This window comes from Pristiophorus japonicus, chromosome 11 (assembly GCF_044704955.1).
Source record: "Pristiophorus japonicus isolate sPriJap1 chromosome 11, sPriJap1.hap1, whole genome shotgun sequence".
Classification (NCBI taxonomy): Eukaryota; Metazoa; Chordata; class Chondrichthyes; family Pristiophoridae; genus Pristiophorus; species Pristiophorus japonicus.
This window is the reverse complement of record NC_091987.1, coordinates 179197709-179225260: the sequence shown is the minus strand read 5'-3', so window position 1 is coordinate 179225260 and position 27552 is coordinate 179197709. Positions and strand designations below refer to the sequence as shown.

General features: G+C 47.2%; 1 long non-coding RNA gene across 1 annotated transcript in view; it reads left to right on the top strand.

Moving 5' to 3' along the window:
* The window catches only part of LOC139276392 (uncharacterized), a 116658-nt gene that overhangs the window by 52945 nt on the left and 36161 nt on the right, over positions 1-27552 (top strand). Inside the window, exons 2-3 of the long non-coding RNA XR_011595924.1 lie at positions 7232-7355; positions 12154-12277. This is a non-coding gene — a long non-coding RNA (uncharacterized lncRNA). The remainder of the gene's footprint in view (positions 1-7231; positions 7356-12153; positions 12278-27552) is intronic.

Sequence of the window (27552 nt, the reverse complement as noted above, 5' to 3'; positions counted from 1 at the left end):
GGCGCAGCAGGAAAAAGTAGGTGCGCATCTTTTTAGCCATTTTCTGGCAAGCGCCCTCAGGAAGCAGAGGACTGGGATTTCAGGGCCAATATTTCGATGTTCCTAAACCACTTTTCACCATTTGCCCTTTGCACAGTACAATTCAGAGCAGTGTGAGAATTAATGTCCCCTTAGATCAATGTAGCCATGATGAAAAGTTGAACTCCAACTTCCCAGTGGCTTAGAAGTAAACATCTACAAAGTAGACATATCAGGAAGATCAAGGGGTCAATCTCTGGCTCATGAGTTATCGGCCAGGACATTGGTGACCTCGGTTTTCATAGGCTGGGAAGGGTTGATTACGCCAGAGAAAGGATTCCTTGGGCACTGTGCAAGATTGAGGATCGAACTGCAGCAACAAAAGGGGAAAGAGTTGGAAGGAAGGAAGCCTCCAGCATTCACCTGTTGGTGAACACTCAGGAGAGGGAGTCAGCCTCACGGGGCGTATAGCACACTGTCAATTCCCTTCATATGAGGACCATTGTTAAGTTCATCCATAACTCTGCTGCACATATGCTAACTCAGCGTCAGTGTGTCAGCGGGCAGGACTGGTGGTGGGTGGGATGGGAAAGTGGTTTCATTTTCCCGCCGCAAAGCACCTCTCACAATGTCGGGTCTGACAGCACTAAGATAACTCGACAGGTCGCGGCGAGCAACCCAATTAAACTAATTATAATATCATCTTAGCATAGCGGTCCCTCGAAACGAAGATGACTTGCTTCCACGCCAAAAACAGGTGTTTTGAATGAAGAACCCGAACTACATCCTGAAGGGTGGAAGATGCCTGTGCGTGGATTTTTTTAATGTGTGGTGGCCGTTGCACACCAGCCACCACACGGGCTTAACAGAGCTAGGTCTTGGTCCAGTGGCAAGGATTACCCAAGACAACTGGAGACCTGCTCTGCTGCACGGACCTAGTGCGCACACATATCACAGTGTGGGCTGGCCCGTGCTGCCCCTGGGCTCCTGGCCCCGAACTCACGCCATCCTAGGCCCCGATCTCATCCACCTCCACAATCTCTCACAGCTCCTTTGCCCTGATCTCACTGCTCCTGCTGTACCTGCCCAAGCTCCAATCACCGACCTGGACCTTGCTGATGCAACTCTTCGCTGCTGTCGCCCTCCTGCACCAGCTCGCGCTGTACCTTGTAGTGGCCTCCACGCTGCCCATGGCCGCTCACCGCTCCTTTTATAGCCCCGTCCTGCCACTGATGGTCTCTCACAGGAGCGACTATAATATACTTACCAGACCGCTGCACTGTCGGAGGTACCGTCTTTTGGATGAGATGTTAAACCGAGGCCCCGCCTGCTCTCTCAGGTGGACGTAAATGGTCCCGTGACACTTTTTCAAAAAAGAGCTGGGGGAGTTATCCCTAGTGACCTGGGGCCACTATTTATCCCTCAATCAACATAACAAAAACAGATTATCTAGCCATTATCACATTATTGTTTGTGGGAGGTGCTTGTGCACATTGGTTGCCGCATTTCCCACATTATAACAGTGACTATATTGTACATTCATTGGCTGTAAAGCACTTTGAGATGTCTGGTTGTCACTATATAAATGCAAGTCTTTCTTTCTTTTCCTAACAGGTTTTATAACGTTACTTTTTATATTTAAATTCATGGCCATGGGAACCATGCTGTTCAGTGACCACAACTGTCAACCTGAGGCAGGAGTTCAGTGGCCAGTGCTCCAGCTGATTGCTTTACATAAGAACATAAGAAATAGGAACAGGAGTATGCCATTTGGCCCCTCGAGTCTGCTCCACCATTCAATAAGATAATGGCTGATCTGATCTTGGTCTCAACTCCACTTTCTCTGCCCACTTACAGCTTCAAATGTATAGTAAAAGCTCCCACCTGACAGAGATCACTTTCCTCAGCCACAAGCTGCTCCTTACTGCATTTCCAGCACAGATCCTGTGCAGGCTGCAAATCTCTCCACAAGTCTCCATCCAGTCTCACCTCATTACCTCTCTCACCATTGACAGATCACTTAAAAACAACACCAACCTTCTCCACAATCACCTGATGCTGCATAGGACACAGGGTATCAGCAGCTTACCATATTGCTGCCCGGGGGCGAGAGATGGCCTCACCATGACCACATTTACTTAGCTTCACGCAGTACACCCTGGCTGCGCTATGAGGCATTAGGTTGGCACCACCCCACACCGACATCATCAAGCATCCCTACATAGACCAAGTGACTCCTTTACATATTCATCACCATTGTGGGGGGTATCCTTACGTTTCACCATTCACTGCAACTCACTAAGTCACTTCCAAAGGTGCACGCAAATCTGTTCAAGACCGGAAAGCCGGAAAGAATTGAAAATAACGTTTTTAATATTTGACAGCACATTAATAGAAACTTTACATGAACATTGTATAAAACATCTGTAGGACCTGTTACCCCCCACCCCCCGCAACTGTAAAATGGACTGTAGATTGGAATATAAAATCCACGGACATAGTGGGACTGTTTAATAAAAAACAAACCTCATTACAAAAACCCAGATGGTGGGCTATACATTAAGGGGTTCATTCAAACATTGCAGCAAAACTATGACTCATTATGAGACTGAAAAGACTGCCAGTGCAGCCTTCGGTCGCCTGAGGAAGAGAGTGTTCGAAGACCAGGCCCTCAAATCTGGCACCAAGCTTACAGTCGACAGAGCAGTAGTGATACCCATTCTCCAGTATGGCTCAGCGATGTGGACCATATATAGTAGACACCTCAAATCGCTGGAGAAATACCACCAACGATGTCTCCGAAAGATCCTGCAAATCCCCCGGGAGGACAGACGCACCAACATTAGCGTCTTCAATTAGGCCAACATCCCCAGCATCGAAGCACTGACCACACTCGACCAGCTCCATTGGGTGGGCCACATTGTCCGCATGCCTGACACAAGACTCCCAAAGCAAGCGCTCTACTCGGAACTCCTACATGGCAGGTGATCCCCAGATGGGCAGAGGAAACATTTCAAGGACACCCTCAAAGCCTCCTTGATAAAGTGCAACATCCTCACCGACACCTGGGAATTCCTGGCTAAAGATCGCCAGTGGAGGAAGAGCGTCCAGCAGGGTGCTGGGCACCTCGAGTCTCATCGTCGAGAGAATGCAGAAAACAAGCACAGGCAGCAGAAGGAGCGTGCGGCAAACCAGGCTCCCCACCCACCCTTTCCTTCAACCACTGTCTGCCCCACCTGTGACAGAGACTGTAATTCCTGTATTGGACTGTACAGTCACCTGAAAACTCATTTTAGGGTGGAAGCAAGTCTTCCTCGATTTCAAGGGACTGCCTATGATGGAAGAACATTATCAGAGACAATGATGCATAAAAAGAGGCCCACTTCGGAGCGAGGACACTGCAGTGAAGAAGGATGCAGGGTGATCACCTGGTCCCGGCCTACAATCGACACCGGAACTGCCAGCTGTGTGGGTGATTATAAGTTTCAGGCAAATCATAGGGGAATTTGTCTGAGTAGTTTTGTAATCGCAGTCGAATCATGGAAGGGTTTTAAACTGTGATATTTCATGTTAGGTTTCAGGCAATCTCGTGTCGGGGTTTTGTATTGTGGGTTCTGTATGATTCCGATCGAATCTCAGGGAGGTTTATCCTGGGAATAGCATAAGTTCAATAAACAAGTTTAAGGTTAAGCCGTGTGTATTTCTTATAAACCCTGAAGTCAAGAACTGTTGGTGAGGGGTTACGGAATCTCTTACATCTTGGCGACCACAAAGGGACTTCTAAGGTTATGAACAAAATTATGAACAGGGTCAAGGACAAGAAACCATCAATGGGGGATAGGCTTTCCTCGTACATGTTTGGTGAGGTAAATATGTCCGAGCGCTGGGTGCCGGAAGTCATGCACTCTGACAGTCCACAGGAAGAGGCGGCAGAGTGGACGGGTAGCAGTGAACTTAAGGAACATAGAAACATAGAAAATAGGTGCAGGAGTAGGCCATTCGTCCCTTCGAGCCTGCACCACCACTCAATATGATCATGGCTGATCATGCAGCTTCAGTACCCCATTCCTGCTTTCTCTCCATACCCCTTGATCCCTTTAGCTGTAAGAGCCACATCTAAAGGTTTCTCACACAATTTTTGAGGCTGATGGTAGGGGCTTCCTTTTATGTGCTACTAACTCGGTAGCATTGACTGAGTTTGGAGGATCTGGGACCACACACGAATGGAAACTCTGAATCCAGCCCATTCCAGACCCGGAATCTTGCCATTGCCGTTTAAAACGATGGACACCCCCTTCTGGCATTTACGTTCCAATCCTCCCACACACACATAAACCCCTTATTCCTCCTTCCACCACTTGTCCCAACATAATTTCACTCCCCCCCCTTTGTCCCCATAATCCATCTATATTTGCCCATAGGGAAGTCAAATGAAAAGGCGATTTGGTTGCTGTTTATGCACGGAGAGAATGAAGCAGTTTGAAGAGAAAAGGGAATCAGAAAGCAGGGCAGGGCCGTAGTGAACCGGTTGATGGAAGATTTAAGTAATGAAAGCCAGGAGAGGAAAGGAGAAATACGATAGAGTACTGGCAATATCAGGTCACTGAAAGTAAAAAGCAGTTTCAGGCTCAGCGTGAGGAAAGTGCCAGGAACTTAGAGAGAGCTGACAAGGCTGAGGGACAGTTGAAGGATATCAAGGTGGCATACAGGGGAACTCAAAATCAGGTACATGGCCGATCATGGGCCCTGTAATGAGAAAATTCGTAAGCTGACCCTAGCATTTTCCGGGGCCAGGGGTATGGCTTGTCTTATGACACTGGGGGAAGTTGGGGTAGACTGGGATGAGGAGAGAAAGGAGCCCGATGATGGGACCCAGTATAGTGAGGGTCGGCCGGCTCCCAAAGCACTAGGAACACCGAGTCCGATCAATAACTGTGATGAGGACGAATTGGCAGCATTGAGCTGGGTGAAAGGCCCCATTAACTCCACGGAGGATCCACTGGATGTTAATAGGCACTGGGCGGATTTTAGGAGGGGTCACCCAGAGTTGGAGGATTAAGACTTTAAGCAAATCCTCCTCAGTAGCTGAAGCAGCAGGTTTAGAAATTTGAAAGCTGCCATTAAGATGGTGCAGAAAAAGGAAAACAAGGTGGGCAGAAGGATCGTGCGGCATCCAAAAGGAAGTTCAAAGCATGGCAATCTAAATGTGTGTTTCAGAGAAGCATTGTGTTTACTGTAGTAAGCCGATTGTTTAAAAGACAAAAAGAATGGACAAGCATTATCTGAGTCTACGAAGGAGAACTCGGCACTTAAGCTTCTAACTTTTGTACCGAGAGAAATATAACATAGAATTTGCTACTATGGATGTTTGAGTAGTCATGGAATGTATTGTGTGTGAAAGCCTGTCTGTGTAAAAACAAGTGTTTTTCTTTGATGTTTCAGGGTGAATGTAAAAGTTTATTAAAAAAAGGGCATGAGGATTTATATTTGTCTTAATGTGTCTGCAGTTTTTTTAACTGGCATTGGTTAGTTTGAGATTGGTTTGAATTAATTGTGTGAGAAACCTTTAGTTCTGGACATGAGGCAATCACATAACATTTGGTATTTTAAAAATAAACATTTCTGACCAATTTCAAGAACCTGTGACCAGGGGAGAAAAAGGAGCCATGCTATTGGTATGCATGGAATGTTTTCCAGAATGATTGTAATGAGTAAGGGTCTGTGTCTGTGATCATTTAACATGCAAAAAAAGGACGTTAACTCTCTGCACAAGCAGCTGTGAACTCTTTAATTCGGTATGCAACACCTTTTACATTGCAAATATTTTGAGCATTTTTAAAATTTTACTTTTTTGAATTTGAGTGGATGTTTCCCACAGTGACAGAAAGGGGATGAGAATTGATGAATTAACCCATTGAGTGGCAGGAAAGCCACAATGGATGTACTGTTTCTTTTCTTTATATCATCATCATAGGCAGTCCCTCGGAATCGAGAAAGACTAGCTTCCACTCTTAAAATGAGTCCTTAGGTGGCTGACCAGTCCAATACGAGAACCACAGTCTCTGTCACAGGTGGGACAGATAGTCGTTGAGGGCAGGGGAGGATGGGACTGGTTTGCCGCATGCTCTTTCCGGTGCCTGCGCTTGATTTCCGAATACTCTCGGTGATGAGACTCGAGGTGCTCAGCGCCCTCCTGGATGCACTTCCTCCACTTAGGGCAGTCTTTGGCCAGGGACTCCCAGGTGTTAGTGGGGATGTTGCTCTCAGGGAGGCTTTGAAGATGTCCTTGTAATGTTTCCTCTGCCCACTTTTGGCTCGTTTGCCATGGAGATATTACGAGTACAGCGCTTGCTTTGGGAGTCTCGTGTCTAGCAAGCGGATGATGTGGCCTGACCAGCGAAGCTGATCGAGTGTGGTCAGTGCTTCAATGCTGGGGATGTTGGCCTGGTCGAGGACGCTAACGTTGGTGCATCCCAGGGGATTTGTAGGATCTTGCGGCGACATTGTTGGTGGTATTTCTCCAGCGACTTGAGATGTCTACTGTATATGGTCCATGTTTCTGGGCCATACAAGGAGGTGGGTATTACTGCAGCTCTGTAGACCATGAGCTTGGTGGCTGTTTTGAGGGCCTGGTCTTCGAACACTCTTTTCCTCAGGCGGCCGAAGGCTGCACTGACGCACTGGAGGCGGTGTTGAATCTTACTGTCTATGTCTGCTGTTGTTGAGCTCTTATTTTTAACAGGAGTGCTGATGGTGCAAGATTACCAAGAGGGTTCTTTAACATGGAAATGACTTCAAGATGTTAACGACCTTGAACTTTGCTGGATCAAAAGAGAAGAACTCCAGTAATGTTCAACTTCTTATCTGCAGTAATGGATCTTGAATGCCACAGCATGGTGACAAAATTGAACTTAAGACTTTGTTTTTTATTAAATGCTTGGAATGAATGATTTGGCGTCATGTGTTATCTTCCACGACAGATTGCTCGAGAGGGAAGATAAAGAATTTTCATGCAAAAGATATCTTTTGTATTGTTAAATCACGAAGGCTGGACATAGGTTTTTGTGAAATTAAATTGACTTAGCTAAATTGATATTAGTTGCTGCTCAAGCGTTTGAGAAGGGAAATTTAATTCATATAACCTAAGTTTGACCTGTGGAGAGAAGACCTCTCACGGAGCGGTGCTATTTTTCCTTTTGTTTTTTTCTTGCAGAAGCAAGTGAAAGTGAGGACGCAGGATGAAATATCGCAGCCAGCAAGGTCCAGGTGAACGAGGGAAGGTCAGTGTGCCTGGAGTGATGGGGAAGCGTCTCCGTGGGATGGTGGTGGTGACCACGGTAAGACAGACAAGGCAAAGGGTAATCAATCCACAGATTGGGAAAGATCGGGGAACGACTCATACAGATGGATTATGGGGGCAAAGGGGGGGAAGGGGGAACAAGGGGTTTATGCGTGTGTGGGAGGATCGGAACGTAAATACCAGAAGGGGGGTGTCCATCGTTTTTAAACGGCAATGGAAAGATTCCGGGTCTGGAATGGGTTGGACTCAGAGTTTCGATTCGTGTGTGGTCCCAGATCCTCCAAACACAGTCAATGCTACCGAGTTAGTAGCACATAAAAGGAAGCCCCTACCATCAGCCTCAAAAACATGGGATACAGAGGTTAATGCCCCATAATGTCACCGGGACTTAGGAATGGGTTGGTGCTGATTCCAACCGGGAAAGTGTTGTACCAAGATATGCATTATGAGGTAGCACCTGTGTAAGCATCGGCTCCCCAAGGATTGTTGGGCATTATCTGGAGATTACGTTTGAATATTTCTCACTGCAGAAAGAGCTGGCAACCTGTTGTGAGAGGGGCCCAGGTATTTTTCCACAAAATTGTATACAAAATCCACATCTAATGGGCGGGTGTGGTCTGGGACAAGTTACAATGGCCAGGAGAAGGCAACTCATCACAGGTAATGGGCAAAGATGGAGGGTCCATTGTTAAGCAATGTGAAATCATCAGAGGTAGATCAGATATGCGTTGGTCAGTGATCAAGCCATTACCTGGCTGATATAACCCCGAGAGACAGGAAACCAGAACAAAGAGTAACACCAGATCGATTGGAAGCGAAAACCCATCACCAGCCATCACTGGAATACACATGGGCCACTCTGACAGAAGCCTCGAAACAAGGAAACCTTTATTTGACCAGAAGAAGCAAGCAGACTTTGCATATAAAAGGTGGCCGCACGGCCATTGCTCTCTCTTTTGCCCTCGCTTGCTTCACCTCTAAAAGGGCCGAGTACTCCATCTGGGACAGAGAGAAGAAACCATCAACGAGCAACCAGAGCCTTGCTATTCAACTATGGAGCTAATCTTGAGACTGGGACTTGGATACTATAGACAGTACGGAACCAGAAGAGACTTTTTTTCACCAGAGGAAGCACCGAGTAAGCCAACGAATCAGTGAGCATCATCCCTGCCCACGCATCTTTAAGATCACAGCCACTGTGTGAGAAGGTGTCGTGTGTTCTCCCAACCAAGCCTTATTAAGGGTTTTAGTGGGGAGGTTTTACTGCAAGGACCATAGTGGTGCGCCCAGCCGGTCGGTACAGATTCGGGGGTACATTGTGGATCTGAGCAGACGGTTTAGATGTTGGGTACTTCGCGATAGGGCAGTTTAAACATGCCAGGGTATTTGACTGTACTGCATTGTCACTGTATTTATTTGTAGTTTTGTTGTGTTCGGGTGGCTTTAATAAAGCATTGACGGTTGAGATCGAGGTATTTGTCCGTAACTCATTCATCTGTTCAGTACAGTAATCACCTCAGGTCTAGAACTATTGTAACATGGGTGTCGAAAACACCTAAGGGAAACCACTTACATCTGTCATCCTTAATGTAGCAAAGGAATGGCTACCCCGGCCCAGCCAAAACAGAAAAATTGTATGAGAGACTGTTAAAAGAAATGTTTCGACAATTCTACGAGGTGAACTATGGGGACAAAAGTCGGAAAGATTTAGATAAACGAGCTGACAACATCCACCGGTTTGGGGAGACGGAAGAGGGATTGATCAATGAGGCAGCCACGGTATTTAATACGAGGGCGTCACTGGTTAATAGTATGGATGATGCCCAGCTGCAAACGCCGACCAATGCTTTACGGGATCAGCTAAAGAGGATACTGGGGGAGGGTAATGATATTGAGGAACAGGAATTATGAGAAGACCAAGTAATGACCATTCACCTAAAAGAATTGATAGCTGAGCTGGAAACTCACATCCAGACCATAAACAATTTAATAAAAGAGGATCGGAATGCGTCGGACCAGGCTGCACAAAATGATGCATGTGTTATATACGGTACTTGGTTATTAAACGAGGGGCGCAGTAACTTAGAAGATTTGGAGCAAGGTCACATACCATCATGGGTTGACAACAGATACCTAAAAACTATGAGCACTTTTGACAATCTCATAAGCCCGTATCAGTTGCGGTTGGCCTCCGAAGCACACCCAGTCCCAATCGATTGTGATCAGTACAACCATACTGTGATGGGGATAATTCTCAGGATACCAATGATGGGTCAGTCACAACGGCCAGTGCCGGTATACCGGGTGGAAAAAATTGGCGTCATTCGAAATGGGATATATGTGTGGCATCATGGGGCCTCTCCGTATGTGGTTAAGCGGGAGAACTCCATGACCAACACTGATCTGAAGGGATGTCAGGAAAGGGGTGCACATGTGGTGTTGTGTCCACATCACCTGAATGTGTTCAACCAATCGGTATGTGGATTTGAATCTGAAAGCACACAACCGATCAACTGTACCATGGAGGTGATGCTCAGAGCCATGTCCTGCTGCAAGTTACTTATGAGGTAACAGAACCTATTGCGTCATCATCATCATCATAGACAGTCCCTCGAACAAAAATGACTTGCTTCCACATGAGTTCACAGATGCTTCAATGAAGGACCCTTTACTCCAGTCCTGAACTCCAGGGGTGGAAGAGGCCTGTGTGTGGATTTTTTTAACGTGTGGTCACCGTTGCACATCAGCCACCACACGGGCTTGGCAGAGCTAGGCCTTTATCCAGTGGCAAGGGTTAACCAGGATGACTGAAGACCTGCTCTGCTGCACGGACCAAGTGCACACACATATCGCAGAGTGGGCAGGCCCATGCTGCCCCTGGGCCCTCCGTGACATGGTGGTGTCACCACCTGTGCGAACCAGTATAGGGTACACAATGATACCTGGTGCAATTGGCAGCATTGAGCAGGGATATAGGTCCCATTAACTCCACGGATAGTCCGCTGGATGTTAATAGATGCTGGGCGGATTTTAGGAGGGGTCACCCAGATTTGGAGGATGTAGACTTTAAGCAAATCCTCCACAGTAGCTGCAGCAGCAGTCTTAGAAATTTGAAAGCTGCCATTAAGGTGGTGCAGTAAAAAAGAAACCAGGTTGGGCAGAAGGACCCTGCAGGATCCAAAAGGGAGTTCAAAGTATGGCAATGTAAATATGTGTTTCAGAGAAGCATTGTGTTTTCTGTAGTAAGCCGATTGTTTAAAAGACGAAAAGAATAGACAAGCATTATATGAGTCTACAAAGGAGAACCCGACACTTAAGCTTCTAACTTTTGTACCGAGAGAAATAAAAGATAGAATTAACTACTATGGATGTTTGAGTAGTCATGGAATGTATTGTGTGTGAAAGCCTGCCTGTGTAAAAACAAGTGTTTTTCTTTGATGTTTCAGGGTGAATGTAAAAGTTTATTTAAAAAAAGGCATGAGGATTTATATTTGTCTTAGTGTGTCTGCAGTTTTTTTAACTGGCATTGGTTAGTTTGAGATTGGTTTGAATTAATTGTGTGAAAAACCTTTAGTTCTGGACATGAGGCAATCACATAACATTTGGTATTTTAAAAATAAACATTTCTGACCAATTTCAAGAACCTGTGACCAGGGGAGAAAAGGGAGCCATGCTATTGGTATGCATGGAATGTTTTCCAGAATGATTTTAATGAGTAAGGGTCTGTGTCTGTCATCATTTAACATGCAAAAAAAAAGAAAGTTAACTTTCTGCACAAGCAGCTTGAACTCTTTAATTCGGTATGCAACACCTTTTACATTGCAAATATTTGGGTCATTTTTAAAATTTTATGTTTTTGAATTTGAGTGGATGTTTTTCACAGTGACAGAAAGGGGATGAGAATTGATGAATTAGCCCATAGGGTTGGCAGGAAAGCCACAATGGATGTTCTGTTTCTTTTCTTTCGAGCAGGAGTGCTGACGGTGCAGGCTGCTGGTGGCAATCCAGTCCCACCCACCTCTTTCCTCAACAACTATCTGTCCCATCTGTGATAGAGACTGTACAGCCACATAAGAACTCATGTTAAGAGTGGAAACAAGTCTTCCTCGATTCCGAGGGACTGCCTCATCATCATATCCGTTGGTAAGGATCACGGCCTGCATGTCATCGTGCAGTAGGCGGAGGATGGTGACGAACTTTTGGGGACATCCGAAACGGAGGAGGACACTCCATAGACCCTCGCGGTTGACAGTGTCAAAGGCCTTTGTAAGGTCGAAGAAGGCCATGTATAAGGGCTGGCGCTGCTCCCTGCATTTTTCCTGCAGCTGTCGCGCTGCAAAGATCATGTCCGTGGACTGCCTATGATGATGATGGTGCAAGATTACCCACAGGGTTCCCAGAGGGAAATGACTTCAAGATGTTAACGCCTTTGAAATTTGCTGGATCAAAAGAGAAGAACTCCAATAATGGTCAACTTCTTATCTGCAGTAATGGATCTTGAATGCCACAGCATGGTGACAAAATTGAACTTAAGACTTTTTTAAAAAATGCTTGGAATGAATGATTTGGCGTCATGTGTTATCTTCCACGACAGATTGCTCAAGAGGGAAGATAAAGAACTTGCAGCAAACACATTGCAGATACCTTTTGTATTGTTAAATCACGAAGGCTGGACATAGGTTTTTGTGAAAATAAATTTGACTTAGCTAAATTGATATCAATTGCTGCTCAAGCGTTCGAGAAGGGAAATTTAATTCATATAACCTAAGTTTGACCTGTGGAGCGAAGACCTCTCACGGAGCGGTGCTATTTTTCCTTTTGTTTTTTTCTTGCAGAAGCAAGTGAAAGTGAGGACACAGGATGAAATATCGCAGCCAGCAAGGTCCAGGTGAACGAGGGAAAGTCAGTGTGCCTGGAGTGATGGGGAAGCGTCTCCATGGGATGGTGGTGGTGACCACGGTAAGACAGACAAGGCAAAGGGTAATCAATCCACAGCTTGGGAAAGATGGGGGAATGACTCATACAGATGGATTATGGGGACAAAGGGGGGGAGTGAAATTATGTTGGGAGGAACAAGGGGTTTATGTGTGAGTGGGAGGATCGGAACGTAAATGCCAGAAGTGGGTGTCCATCGTTTTTAAACGGCAATGGCAAGATTCCAGGTCTGGAATGGGCTGGACTCAGAGTTTCCATTCTTGTGTGGTCCCAGGTCCCCCAAACACAGTCAATGCTACCGAGTTAGTAGCACATAAAAGGAAGCCCCTACCATCAGCCTCAAAGACCCGGGATGTAGAGGTTAAGTGCCCCATAATGTTACACGGACCTAGGAATGGGTCGGTGTTGATTCCAACTCGGAAAGTGTTGTACCATGATGTGCATTACAAGGTAGCATCTGTCATCCTTAATTTAACAAACGTACAGCTACCCCGCTGGTGCCCAGCTGAAACAGAAAAATTGGATGAGAAACTGTTAAAAGAAGTGTTCTGACAATTCTACGAGTTGAACTGTGGGGACGAAAGTCGAAAAGATTTATATAAACGAGCTGACAACAGCCACACCGGTTTGGGGAGATGGAAGAGGGGATTGATCAATGAGGCGCCACGGTATTTAATACGAGGGCGTCACTGGTTAATAGTATAGATGATGCCCAGCTGCAAACGCCGACCAATGCTTTACGGGATCAGCTAAAGAAGATACTGGGGGAGGGTAATGATATTGAGGAACAGGAATTATGAGAAGACCAAGTAATGACCATTCACCTAAAAGAATTGATAGCTGAGCTGGAAACTCACATCCAGACCATAAACAATTTAATAAAAGAGGATCGGAATGTGTCGGACCGCGCCGCACAAAATGATGCATGTGTTATATACAGTACTTGGTTATTAAACGAGGGGCGCAGTAACTCAGAAGATTTGGAGCAAGGTCGCCTACCATCATGGGTTGACAACAGACACCTAAAAGCCATGAGCACTTTTGACAATCTCATGAGTCCGTATCAGTTGCTGTTGGCCTCCGAAGCACATCCAGTCCCAATCGATTATGATCAGTACAACCATACTGTGATGGGGATAATTCTCAGGATACCAATGATGGGTCAGTCACAATGGCCAGTGCCGGTATACCAGATGGAAAATATTGGCGTCTTTTGAAGTGGAATCATGGGGCCCCTCCGTATGTGGTTAAGTGACACCTCCGTGTCATGGAGAACTCAGGAGCAGCACGGGCAGCCCACACTGCGATATGTGCGCGCACTAGGTCCATGCAGCAGAGCTGGTCTCCAGTCGTCCTGGTTAACCCTTGCTGCTGGATAAAGGCCTAGCTCTGTCAAGCCCGTGTGGTGGCTGATGTGCAACAGTTCGGGAGTGTTTAAACTAATATGGCAGGGGGATGGGAACCTATGCAGTGAGATAGGGCAAAGTAATATGGAGTCAGAAACAGATGGTAGAAAGGTAAAAAGCAATAGTGGAAGGCCGAGTAAACAAAGGCAAGAAACAAAAAGGGCCACACTACATCATAATTCTAAAAGGACAAAGGGTGTTAAAAAAAACAAGCCTGAAGGTTTTGTGTCTTAATGCAAGGAGTATCCGTAATAAGGTGGATGAATTAACTGTGCAAATAGATGTTAACAGATAAGATGTGATTGGGATTACAGAGACGTGGCTCCAGGATGATCAGGGCTGGGAACTCAACATCCATGGTTATTCAACATTCAGGAAGGATAGAATAAAAGGAAAAGGGGTAGCATTGCTGGTTAAAGAGGAGATTAATGCAATAGTTAGGAAGGACCTTAGCTTGGATGATGTGGAATCTATATGGGTAGAGCTGCAGAACACCAAAGGGCAAAAAACGTTAGTGGCAGTTGTGTACAGACCTCCAAAACAGTAGTAGTGATGTTGGGGAGGGCATCAAACAGGAAATGAGGGGTGCATGCAATAAAGATGCAACAGTTATCATGGGTGACTTTAATATGCATATAGATTGGGCTAACCAAACTGGAAGCAATACTGTGGAGGAGGATTTCCTGGAGTGCATAAGGGATGGTTTTCTAGACCAATATGTCAAGGAACCAACTAGGGGGGAGGCCATCTTAGATTGGGTGTTGTGTAATGAGAGAGGATTAATTAGCAATCTCATTGTGCGAGGCCCCTTGGGGAAGAGTGACCATAATATGGTGGAATTCTACATTAGGATGGAGAATGAAACAGTTAATTCAGAGACCATGGTCCAGAACTTAAAGAAGGGTAACTTTGAAGGTATGAGGTGTGAATTGGCTAGGATAGATTGGCGAATGATACTTAAGGGGTTGACTGTGGATGGGCAATGGCAGACATTTCGAGACCGCATGGATGAACTACAACAATTGTACATCCCTGTCTGGCATAAAAATAAAAAAGGGAAGGTGGCTCAACCGTGGCTATCAAGGGAAATCAGGGATAGTCTTAAAGCCAAGGAAGTGGCATACAAATTGGCCAGAAATAGCAGTGAACCTGGGGACTGGGAGAAATTTAGAACTCAGCAGAGGAGGACAAAGGGTTTGATTAGGGCAGGGAAAATAGAGTACGAGAGGAAGCTTGCAGGGAACATTAAGACGGACTGCAAACGTTTCTATAGATATGTAAAGAGAAAAAGGTTAGTAAAGACAAACGTAGGTCCCCTGCAGTCAGAATCAGGGGAAGTCGTAACGGGGAACAAAGAAATGGCAGACCAATTGAACAAGTACTTTGGTTCAGTATTCACTAAGGAGGACACAAACAACCTTCCGGATATAAAAGGGGTCGGAGGGTCTAGTAAGGAGGAGGAACTGAGGGAAATCCTTATTAGTCAGGAAATTGTGTTGGGGAAATTGATGGGATTGAAGGCCGATAAATCCCCAGGGCCTGATGGACTGCATCGCAGAGTACTTAAGGAGGTGGCCTTGGAAATAGCGGATGCATTGACAGTCATTTTCCAACATTCCATTGACTCTGGATCAGTTCCTATGGAGTGGAGGGTACCAATGTAACCCCACTTTTTAAAAAAGGAGGGAGAGAGAAAACAGGGAATTATAGACCGGTCAGCCTGATATCAGTAGTGGGTAAAATGATGGAATCAATTATTAAGGATGTCATAGCAGCGCATTTGGAAAGAGGTGACATGATAGGTCCAAGCCAGCATGGATTTGTGAAAGGGAAATCATGCTTGACAAATCTTCTGGAATTTTTTGAGGATGTTTCCAGTAGAGTGAACAAGGGAGAACCAGTTGATGTGGTGTATTTGGACTTTCAGAAGGCTTTTGACAAGGTCCCACACAAGAGATTAATGTGCAAAGTTAAAGCACATGGAATTGGGGGTAGTGTGCTGACGTGGATTGAGAACTGGTTGTCAGACAGGAAGTAAAGAGTAGGAGTAAATGGGTACTTTTCAGAATGGCAGGCGGTGACTAGTCGGGGTACCGCAAGGTTCTGTGCTGGGGCCCCAGCTGTTTACATTGTACATTAATGATTTAGACGAGGTGATTAAATGTAGTATCTCCAAATTTGCGGATGACACTAAGTTGGGTGGCAGTGTGAGCTGCGAGGAGGATGCTATGAGGCTGCAGAGTGACTTGGACAGGTTAGGTGAGTGGGCAAATGCATGGCAGATGAAGTATAATGTTGATAAATGTGAGGTTATCCACTTTGGTGGTAAAAACAGAGAGACAGACTATTATCTGAATGGTGACAGATTAGGAAAAGGGGAGGTGCAACGAGACCTGGGTGTCATGGTGCATCAGTCATTGAAGGTTGGCATGCAGGTACATCAGGCGGTTAAGAAAGCAAATGGCATGTTGGCCTTCATAGCGAGGGGATTTGAGTACAGGGGCAGGGAAGTGTTGCTACAGTTGTACAGGGCCTTGGTGAGGCCACACCTGGAGTATTGTGTACAGTTTTGGTCTTCTAGCTTGAGGAAGGACATTCTTGCTATTGAGGGAATGCAGCGAAGGTTCACCAGACTGATTCCCGGCATGGCGGGACTGACATATCAAGAAAGACTGGATCAACTGGGCTTGTATTCACTGGAGTTCAGAAGAATGAGAGGGAATCTCATAGAAACGTTTAAAATTCTGATGGGTTTCGACAGGTTAGAAGCAGGAAGAATGTTCCCAATGTTGGGGAAGTCCAGAACCAGGGGTCACAATCTAAGGATAAGGGGTAAGCCATTTAGGACCGAGATGAGGAGAAACTTCTTCACCCAGAGAGTGGTGAACCTGATGAATTCTCCACTACAGAAAGTTGTTGAGGTCAATTCACTAAATATATTCAAAAAGGAGTTAGATGTAGTCCTTACTACTAGGGGGATCAAGGGGTATTGCGAGAAAGTAGGAATGGGGTATTGAAGTTGCATGTTCAGCCATGAACTCATTGAATGGTGGTGCAGGCTCGAAGGGCCGAATGGCCTACTCCTGCACCTATTTTCCATGTTTCTATGTCACCACACGTCAGATGCATGACCGGCACCGATCTGAAGGGATGTCAGGAAAGGGGTGCACATATGGTGTTGTGTCCACATCACCTGAATATGTTCGACCGACCGGTATGTGGATTTGCATCTGAATGCGCACAAGCGATCAACTGTACTATGGAGGTGATGCTCAGAACCATATCCCGCCCCAGGTTATTTATGAGGGTAACAGAACCTACTGTGTCACCATCATCATCATAGACGGTCCCTCAAACAAGGATGACTTGCTTCCACATGAGCTCACAGATGTTTCAATCAAGTGTCCGCTATTCCAGTCTTGAACTCCAGGGATGGAAGATGCCTGCGCATGGATTTTTTTAATGTGTGGTGACCATTGCACATCAGCCATCACACGGGCTTTACAGAGCTAGGCCTTTATCCAGTGGCAAGGATAAACCAGGACGATGGAGACCTGCTCTGCTGCACTGACCTAGTGCACACATATATTGCAGTGTGGGCAGTTCCGTGCTGCCCCTGGGACCTCCATGACATGTTGGTGTCACCACCAGTGTGAAGCAGTATAGGGTACACAACATGTGGAGGCCCCGACATGCCTCCCCTAGGCCCCTACCCATCAGCGGTAGGTCGGGGCCACAAAAGAAGTGGTGTTTGGCCTAGGGTGCAGTGTGGAGGCCACTACAAAGTACAGCGCGAGCTGGTGCAGGAGGGCAATGGCAGCAAAGAGTGACGTCAGCAAGGTCCAGGTCAGTGATTGGAGTGTGGGCAGATGCAGCAGGAGCGGCGAGATCAGGGCAAAGGAGCTGTGAGAGACTGTGGAGGGACGTGATCAGGGCCCAGGGGAGGCGTGAGTTTGGGGCCAGGGACCCAGGGTAGCACGGACCAGCCCACACTGCGATATGTGTGTGCCCTAGGTCCATGCAGCAGAGCAGGTCTCCAGTCGTCTTGGATAACCCTTGTCACTGGACCAAGACCTAGCTCTGTCAAGCCCGTGTGGTGGCTGGTGTGCAACAACCACCCTACTTAAAAAAAATCCACGCACAGGCATCTTCCACCCTTGAGGATGTAGTTTGGGTCCTTCATTCGAAACACCTGTGAATGCATCCTTTTTTTGGCGTGGAAGCAAGTCATCCTCGTTTCGAGGGACCGCCTATGATGATGATGCTGATGACACAATAATACCTGGTACACAGTTCATGACTCGACCATTTGTTTTAAACGCCAGATAGAGGATCAAGTGGCACAGGAAAGGATAATCCCTATCTCGGATCACACCTCAGTAAATCTCACAGTGTGTGACACTTTACCCAACCTCCAAGAATACATATCCCATTTTGTGTATGATATCCCGCCATTACCTGAGCATTTGTCAAACTAGTAAAGGATGTGGAGCTTTCCCAAAAACATCATTATACTCTCCAACAGAAAAACAGGGAAACAAGAAATCAGGGAAATAACTAGCCCACCTTGGTGGGATATTGGATTTAATATTGAAAATCCTCTCTGGATTCGAATTGCCTGATGTGTTTTAGTAATTGTACAATTGATTGTGGGATTGTATTTGTTTAGGTTATCAGGTAAACTGAAACAAAATGTAAACAGGGAAGGGAAAAACAGGAAAGATTATATAAAAGGGGTCTTGAGGTGATGGAATCAAATGTATAGACTTTATAAAAGGAATGTAATATTTGCCTGAGACTGGAAAAAAAAGTTAAAAAAAGAAAAAAATACACTTACCAGAGCAGACGAATCGGCGGAAGTAATATCTCTAGTTTAAGATATATTAAAGGGGCGAGATGTAGGATCTGTTCCCACCCCGCCCCACCCCCAACTGTAAAATGGGCTGTAAAATGGAATATAAAACCCACGGACATAGTGGGACTGTTTAATAAAAAACAAACCTCACTCCAAACACCCAGAGAGTGGGCTATACAGTAAGGGGTTCATTCAAACTTTGCAGCGAAACTATGACTCATTGAGAGACTGGAAGGACTGCCAGTGCCGCCTTCGACCGCCTGAGGAAGAGAGTGTTCAAAGACCAGGATCTCAAATCTGGCACCAAGCTTATAGTCTACAGGGCTGTAGTAATACCTGCCCTCCTGTATGGCTCAGAGACGTGGACCATATACAGTAGACACCTCAAATCGTTGGAGAAATACCACCAACGATGTCTCCACAAGATCCTGCAAATCCCCTGGGAGGATAGATGCATCAACATCAGTGTTCTCGATCAGGCCAACATATCCAGCATCGAAGCACTGACCACACTCGACCAGCTCTGCTGGGCAAGACACACTGGCTGCATGCCCGACACAAGACTCCCAAAGCAAGCGCTCTACTCGGAACTCCTACACGGCAGGTGAGCCCCAGGTGGGCAGAGGAACCATTTCAAGGACACCCTCAAAGCCTCCTTGTTAAAGTGCAACATCCCCACCGACACTTGGGAATCCCTGGCCAAAGATTGCCCTAAGTGGAGGAAGTGCATCCGGGAGGGTGCTGAGCACCTCGAGTCTCGTCGCCGAGAGCATGCAGAAAACAAGCGCAGGCAGGGAAGGGGCGTGCGGCAAACCAGACTCTCCACCCACCCTTTCCTTCAACCACTGTCTGTCCCACCTGTGACAGAGATTGTAATTCGCATATTGGATTGTTCAGTCACCTGAGAACTCACTTTTAGAGTGGAAGTAAGTCTTCCTTGATTTCGAGTGACTGACTATGATGGAAGGACATCATCAGAGTCAATGATACAGGATACCTGCCATTGATCTAATCAGCACAGGCAATAGCACCAGCGCCAGCCATGCACACCTTCAATGGTCCCTGGTCTCTGTCAAGAAGGAAGAGGGACATTCACACATTCCTCAACTGTGGAGCCAGATCTGTTACCAAGGAAGGCTTGCATTGTACTACACAGCGGGAGAGCTGATCATGCCCCTGTCTGGGCCAGGGAGTGGAATACACTGATGATCAAGAGGTAATTAACCATCGGAAGATGGACAGGGGAACAGCAGGAAATATTTTTGATGCTGTGATTACGAAGCCCCATAAAAAGAGGACCACTTCGGAGCGAGGACACTGCAGTGAAGAAGCATGCAGGGTGGTCACCTGGTCCCGGCCTACAACTCTTTTGGGGGGGGAACAAAATAAACGTTAGATCAAGTGCCCCTGATATGGGGGACACTCCAGACACTTTTAACTGCTGCTTTATTTTTTTTTTGTTTGTTTTTTTTGTTGATTTTTGGGGGGGGGGGGCATTAAAACCATATATTTTACAAGTGCCTCCTATAAAAGGGGAGGTCCCAGCCTACAACTCTTTTAGAGTAAACAAAATAAACATTAGATCAAGTTCCCCCCGATCTGGGGGACACTCCAAACATTTCCCAAGGCCCTTTTTTTTTGTTTTTATTGTTTTTTTCTTATTTTTGTAGGTTTTTTTTGTAGTTTTTTTTTGGGGCTCTAAAACCGTAATTTACAAGTGCTCCCTATAAAAGGGGAGGGGGACACTAAAACAAATTAAACTTTAAAACATATAAAATCAAATTAAAATTTGGTTGCCGGGGATAATAATGCACTCCAGTCCCTCCGGCACCCACCTCTCGGGGAAGGCCGCGAGCGTACCGGTGGACACCGCGTGCTCCATCTCCAAGGACACCCTGGCCCGGATGTAGGCGCGGAAGAGAGGCAGGCAGTCAGGCTGAACGACCCCCTCGACCGCCCGCTGCCTGGACCGGCTGATGGCACCCTTGGCCGTGCTCAGGAGCAGTCATACGAGGAGGCCCTCGGACCGACCCGCTCCCCTCCGCACAGGGTGCCCAAAGATCAGGAGTGTGGGACTGAAGTGCAACCAGAAATTGAGGAGCAGCCCCTTTAAATAATGGAATAGGGGCTGCAACCTTGTACATTCGATAAAAACATGGAACACGGACTCTTCCAGACCGCAGAAATTGCAGGTGGCCTGGGAGCCCGTGAACCGACTTAAAAATTTATTGCACGGGACTGCTCTGTGCACCACACTCCAGGCCAAGTCCCCGATAAATACTGGGAGGACTCCCGTGTAGAGTGCACTCCATCGGGGACCCCTGCCTTCTCCGGACAGCAAGATGGTACGCCATGGCATGTCCGGACGGCAGACGAGGATGGCAAGGTTGAGAGTGTGCAGGAGCAGCCCGTACAGGAAACCCCTCCGCGCGGAACTGAAAGGCACGGAGGGGATTTCCCCGAGGCGGCTCAAGTTGTGAGGCGCCGGCTCCCGTGGTAGGTTCCGGGGTTTGGCGCCGATGAGGAATTCCGTCCGGACGGGGGTCAGTTCAGACGGGATCTCCCCACGTGCTTGAGCCTCCTCGACACACCTAACCGAGTCAGGGCCCAGAGCTGTTTTTAGCGACTCGGGTCCCAGCCTACAACTGACATCGGAACAACCAGCTGTGTGGGTGATTATAAGTTTCAGTCAAATCGTAGGTGAATTTGTCCGAGTAGTTTTGTAACCGCAGTCGCATCGCGGAAGGGTTTTAAACTGTGATATTTCGTGTTAGGTTTGAGGTAACCTCGTGTAGGGTTATTTTTTGTGGTATAGTGTTTGAAATGATACAATGAACTCCGTATTGTGAGCCAGTGACCAGGTGTAATCTGATCAGTCTTTAATGGCTTCCAGAAGTGAAGACTCAAAGATGAAGTTCAGCTTATATACCGGGCCCAGCACGAGTGTATCTGTGATCCTAGGACCTCCGACAGTAGTGCCCCCTGTTGGTAGACAGACCTTATGTACATACTTTACATCATTCCCCCCCCGCCCCGCTCCAGTTCCTGGCACAAGCCATATTACAAGTGCAGACGGTCCGGAGCCCTTCGCTCCCTGGTTGACCGTCTCAGTACAATCCCAGTACTTTCCGAGTCTCTCATGATTTGGGGCTGGGCATTGACCACAGTGGGTTCTTCTGATGGATGGATGTGAGTTGGTTGGTCGTCTAAGCTCGTGGTGTCTTCTTTCAACTGTTCCGGTTCATCAGTGTGTCTTAGCTTGATTTGATTAATGTGTTTCTTGCACATCTGCCCATTCTTGAGCTTAACCATATACACCCAGTTACCCTCCTGATCCGTAACATTGCCCAGGAGCCACTTGAGCCCTTGACCTTGGTTAAGTACATACACTGGGTCATTTACAGATACGTCGCATGACACTGCGGCGCGGTCGTGATACCACTGCTGGCGTTGACATCGGGTTTTGACATGATCGTTAAGGTCAGGATGGACTAGAGAGAGCCTGGTTTTGAGGCCTCTCTTCATCAATAGTTCCGTAGGTGGGACCCCAGTGAGCGTGTGTGGCCTTGTCCTGTAACTGAACAGTATGCGTGACAAGTGTGTCTGCAAGGAACCATGAGTTACGCGTTTCAGGCTCTGCTTGATGGTTTGAACTGCCCGCTCCGCTTGACCATTGAACGGGGCAGACCTCACGTGTTTTATGCCGTTGCGTTTCATGAACTCTTGAAACTCCAGGCTCGAGAAACATGGTCCGTTGTCGCTGACAACGATGTCTGGCAGACCATGTGTGGCAAACATGGCTCTCAGGTTCTCAATGGTGGCAGTGGAAGTGCTGGATGACATGATCACACATTCTATCCATTTGGAGTATGCATCCACCACCACAAAAAACATTTTACCGAGGAAGGGGCCCGCAAAGACGATGTGGATTCTAGACCACGGTTTGGATGGCCATGACCACAGACTGAGCGGAGCTTCCTTTGGGATATTGCTTAACTGCATGCAAGTGCTGCACTGATGCACGCATGACTCTAAGTCCGAGTCAATGCCAGGCCACCAAACATGGGACCTGACGATGGCTTTCATCATGACAATACCGGGATGCATACTATGTAACTCCTGTACAAATCTCGCCCTGCCTTTCTTGGGCTTTACAACACGATTACCCCACAGTAAACAGCCGGACTGGCTGGAAAGTTCATCTTTGCGATGGCTGTAAGGTTTGGTTTCATCACCCATTTCCTTGGGGATGGTCGACCAGTCCCCATTAAGAACACAACGTTTTACAACCGATAGGGTTGGATCCTGACTGGTCCAGGTCTTAACTTGTTGAGCAATGGCAGGCGACCTTTCACTCTCAAAGGCATCCATGACCATGAGTAGCTCTGCGGGTATTGGCGTTTCCACCTCCGGTGTGGTCAACGGTAACCGGCTCAATGCATCAGCACAGTTGTCGGTGCCTGGTCTATGGCAAATGACATAATCATAGGCAGATAATGTCAGCGGCCACCTTTGGATGCGGGACGACGCGTTGGTATTGATACATTTGTGTTCCGAGAACAACGATATAAGTGGCTTGTGATCGGTTTCCAGCTCAAAGCGAAGCCCAAACAGGTATTGCTGCATTTTTTTTACCCCATAAACACATGCTAAAGCCTCTTTCTCTACCATGCCGTAGGCTCTTTCCGCCGTGGACTGGCTTCGAGACGCATATGCAACTGGTTGTAGTTTGCCTTACTCATTGGCTTGCTGGCATACGCAGTCGACCCCATAGGACGACGCATCACAGATCAAAGCTAAACGCTTGCATGGGTCATACAGTACCAGTAGCTTCTGGGAACACAACAGATTTCTAGCCTTCTCAAAGGCTCTGTCTTGAAGTTCACCCCATACCCAGTCGTCTCCTTTCCTGAGCAGCTTATGTAAAGGCTCTAATACTGTGCTCAATTTGGGTAAGAAGTTACCGAAATAGTTGAGAAGACCCAGGAACGAACGCGGCTCTGGCACATTCTGGGGCCTGGGCGCATTTTGATCGCCTCTGTTTTCGCGTCTGTAGGCCTGATTCCATCTGCAGCAATCTTTCATCCAAGGAATTCGACCTCTGGTGTCATGAAAACGCACTTCGAACATTTCAGCCTGAGTCCCACTTTGTCCCAACGACGCAGAACCTCTTGCAGATTGTGCAGGTGCTCGGCAGTGTCACAACCTGCGATTAGGATGTTGTCTTGGAATACCATGGTCCTGGGGACGGATTTCAATAGGCTCTCCATGTTTCTCTGAAATATGGCTGCCACCGAACGAATGCCAAAAGGGCACCCGTTGTAAATAAACAATCCTTTGTGTGTGTTAATGCATATAAGTTTCTTTGATGATTCAACCAGTTCCTGTGTCATGTAGGCCGACGTTAGATCCAATTTGGTGAACGATTTTCCCCTAGTTAGCGTTGCAAACAGGTCATCAGCTTTCGGTAGCGGGTACTGATCTTGTTTCGAAACTCGGTTGATCATGACCTTGTAGTCTCCATAAATCCTGACTGTGCCGTCGTTCTTTAAAACCAGAACAGTAGGACTGGCCCATTCATTAAATTCGACCGGTGAGATGACCCCCCTCGCTTTGTAGCCTGTCCAATTCGAGCTCAACCTTTTCTCTCATCATGTGTGGGACCGCCCTGGCCTTGCGTCTGGGCCTAGGTGAATCTGCACCTTGGCTCCTTTGAAGCTGCCAATTCCCGGTTCAAACAGTGAGGGAAAGTTGCTCAGCACTTGAGCACACAAATCATCATCCGCTGATGACAAAGCTTTGATATCGTACCATTTCCATTTCATTTTCTCGAACCAACTCCTGCCGAATAACGATGGGCGTTGCCCGGGATAATCTATAACAGTAGATCATGAACTGCTCCCTCGTACTCTCACTGCTGCACTACCGATCACTGGTATGAGCTCTTTGGTGTAGGTATGGAACTTCACATTTATCGGACTCAGCTTGGGTCTCTCTGCCTTGGTCTCGCTAAAGTCTTCTGGCTCATTAACGATTGACTCGCACCCGTGTCTAATTTCATGGATACCGGCATGCCATTTAATTTTACTTCCATCATCAGTTGGCTCTTTGTTAGGAACGCACGTACGCTATATACTTCCTTCTCGAAGCTCTCAAATGCCTCGGGCTGCATCGCCAGATCCATGCTGAATTGATCATCATTCACGTGGTGTGTCGCAGCTTGCTTGCTCTGCTGCGGACACATCCACTGAAGATGCCCCGTCTTCGCAAACCCTCTGCATACATACTGCCTGAAGCAGCACTGATGGAGTCGGTGATTGCCCCTGCAACACCAACACATTGAGCTCGGATTTGCACCCGATGGTGGGCTTTGAGCCGGTGTGTCCCCATCCAGGTCGTTGGCTATAAAGAAATGTTCCAGTCTTTCTACAAAAGCGTCCCAATCTTCCCCGTCAGTAAATTGCTGAAAGTTGCTGAGATTCGACATGCTAAGCGTGTAGTTCGTGACCTCGTAACCTCGTTGCCAGCTGTAGTGTATGTAGGCGCCTTTTGTAATGACTCCACGAGGCAGGGTATGATACTTAAACTATGTAGACTCTAGTTATTTATTTGAACTCCTCGAGTGAGGACACCAAGCTGTGTGTGAGCTTCCTTTTATACTGGGTTACCTGCAGTGTGCAGGTAATCCTTAGGTCTCCAGCAGCAGCACCCTCTGGTGTACAGCTACGGTGTGATATGTACTTACTTACTATACAGTATAAATGCACACTAGGCCCATACTTGAGAGAAGGTCACTCTGTGACCAGTTACCTTTATTACCAAGACCTCAAATGATGAAGGTGGGTGGAGCTTCCCCTTTTATACCTGAAAGTCAAGGTTAGGACTGTCTCCCACAAGTTCGCCCCCTTGTGGTCAATGTTCTCAAGGTGTACAACTTAGGTTAGCTTATACATGGGTTACAATGATAGTTGAATACATGACATCACCTCCCCCCAAAAGTCTTATTGGGATCACAGGTTAAGTCTCTCTGGTGGTTTACGCTCCCTTGTCGAGCACAGGAGTTGGGGCTCCGGTTGTTGGGCGCTGGCCTGAGTGTCTGCTGTTTGCTGTGCCTCAGGCTTGTCCAGACTGGATTCTCCTCCACTTGGTTCCGGTGTTCGGTCACCTGTGGTAGAGTAAACTCTATGTCGTGTTCTTCCTCTGGGGTTGCTGAACCTCCTTTTAGTTTGATCCACGTGTTTGTGGCAGATTTGTCCATTGGTAAATTTAACTACCAAAACCCTATTCCCCTCTTTGGCAATCCATTTGGGCCCTGCAGCGTAATTAAGGACAAAAACAGGGTAATTGACATCGATACATCGCACCCCCGCATTCCTGTCATGGTAGTCATATTGTGACTGACGCCTGCTCTCAAAAATGTCTTTCATAGCAGGGTGTATAGGGGATAACCTAGTTTTGAGCGTCCTTTTCATGAGCAGCTCTGCGGGTGGAACCCCTGTGAGTGAGTGTGGTCGGGATCTATTGGCCAACAGGAGGCGTGATAAGCGGGTTTGTAGGGAACCCCCTTGGATTCTGAGCATCCCCTGTTTGATTATCTGCACTGCTCATTCCGCCTGTATGTTTGAGGCCGGCTTGAACGGTGCCGTTCTGACATGGTTGATTCCATTGCCTGCCATGAAGTCCTGGAATTCAGTGCTTGTGAAGCACGGGCCATTGTCGCTGACCAAGACATCCGGTAGACCATGGGTGGCGAACATTGCCTGTAGACTTTCTACCGTGGCAGAGGATGTGCTTAAATTTAAAATGGCACACTCAATCCATTTGGAGTAGGCATCTACTACAACCAAAAACATTTTTCCCATGAAAGGACCTGCGTAGTCCACATGGATGCGTGACCATGGCTTGGCGGGCCAGGACCATGGGCTAAGGGGGACTTCCCTGGGTGCATTGCCCAGCTGAGCACATGTGTTGCACCGTTGAACACAAATTTCCAGGTCTGCATCTATCCCTGACCACCAAACGTGTGACCTGGCAATTGCCTTCATCATGACAATGCCCGGGTGCTCATTGTGAAGTTCTCTGATAAACACCTCTCTGCCCATCTGGGGCATGACTACTCGGTTTCCCCACAGTAGGCAATCGGCCTGAATTGAGAGTTCATCCTAGCACCTATGAAATGGTTTAAATTCCTCAAGGCATGTCCCGTACGTGGCTGCCCAGTCCCCATTCAGGACACATTTCTTAACTAAAGACAGTAGCGGGTCTTTATTTGTCTAGACTTTAATCTGATGGGCTGTCACAAGTGAGCCTTCGCTTTCGAAAGCTTCATGACCATCTTAGCATCATGCTCAGTTGCCCCCTCAGTGGTGGCTAGTGGGAGCCTGCTGAGTGCACCGGCGCAGTTTTCAGTGCCCGGTCTGTGCCGAATTGTGTAGCCATAGGTGGCTAACGTAAGTGCCCACCTCTGTATGCGGGCCGATGCATTCGCATTTATGGCCTTGTTGTCGGCCAAAAGGGACGTTAGGGGTTTGTGATCTGTCTCCAGCTCAAATTTCCTGCCAAACAGGTACTAGTGCATTTTTTTACTGCATATACACATGCTAGTGCTTCATTTTCTGCCATCCTGTAGCCCCTTTCTGCCTGGGACAGACTTCTGGAGGCATAAGCTACTGGCTGTAACTGACCATTGGCATTCACATGCTGCAACACACACCCGACCCCATAGGACGACACATCGCACATTAACACAAGTTTCTTACACGGGTCATATAACGTTAATAGTTTGTTGGAGCATAACAAGTTATGTGCTCTATCAAAAGCCCTTTCCTGGCTGTCCCCCCAGACCCAATCACGACCTTTGCGTAGGAGCACGTGTAGCGGCTCTAACAGCGTGTTCAATTTGGGAAGGAAGTTACCAAAATAGTTCAGGAGCCCCAGGAACGAACGCAGCTCCGTCGTGTTACGGGGTCTGGGTGCTCTCTGGATCACTTCCGTTTTGGACGCACTAGGTCTGATCCCGTCTGCTGCTACCTTCCTCC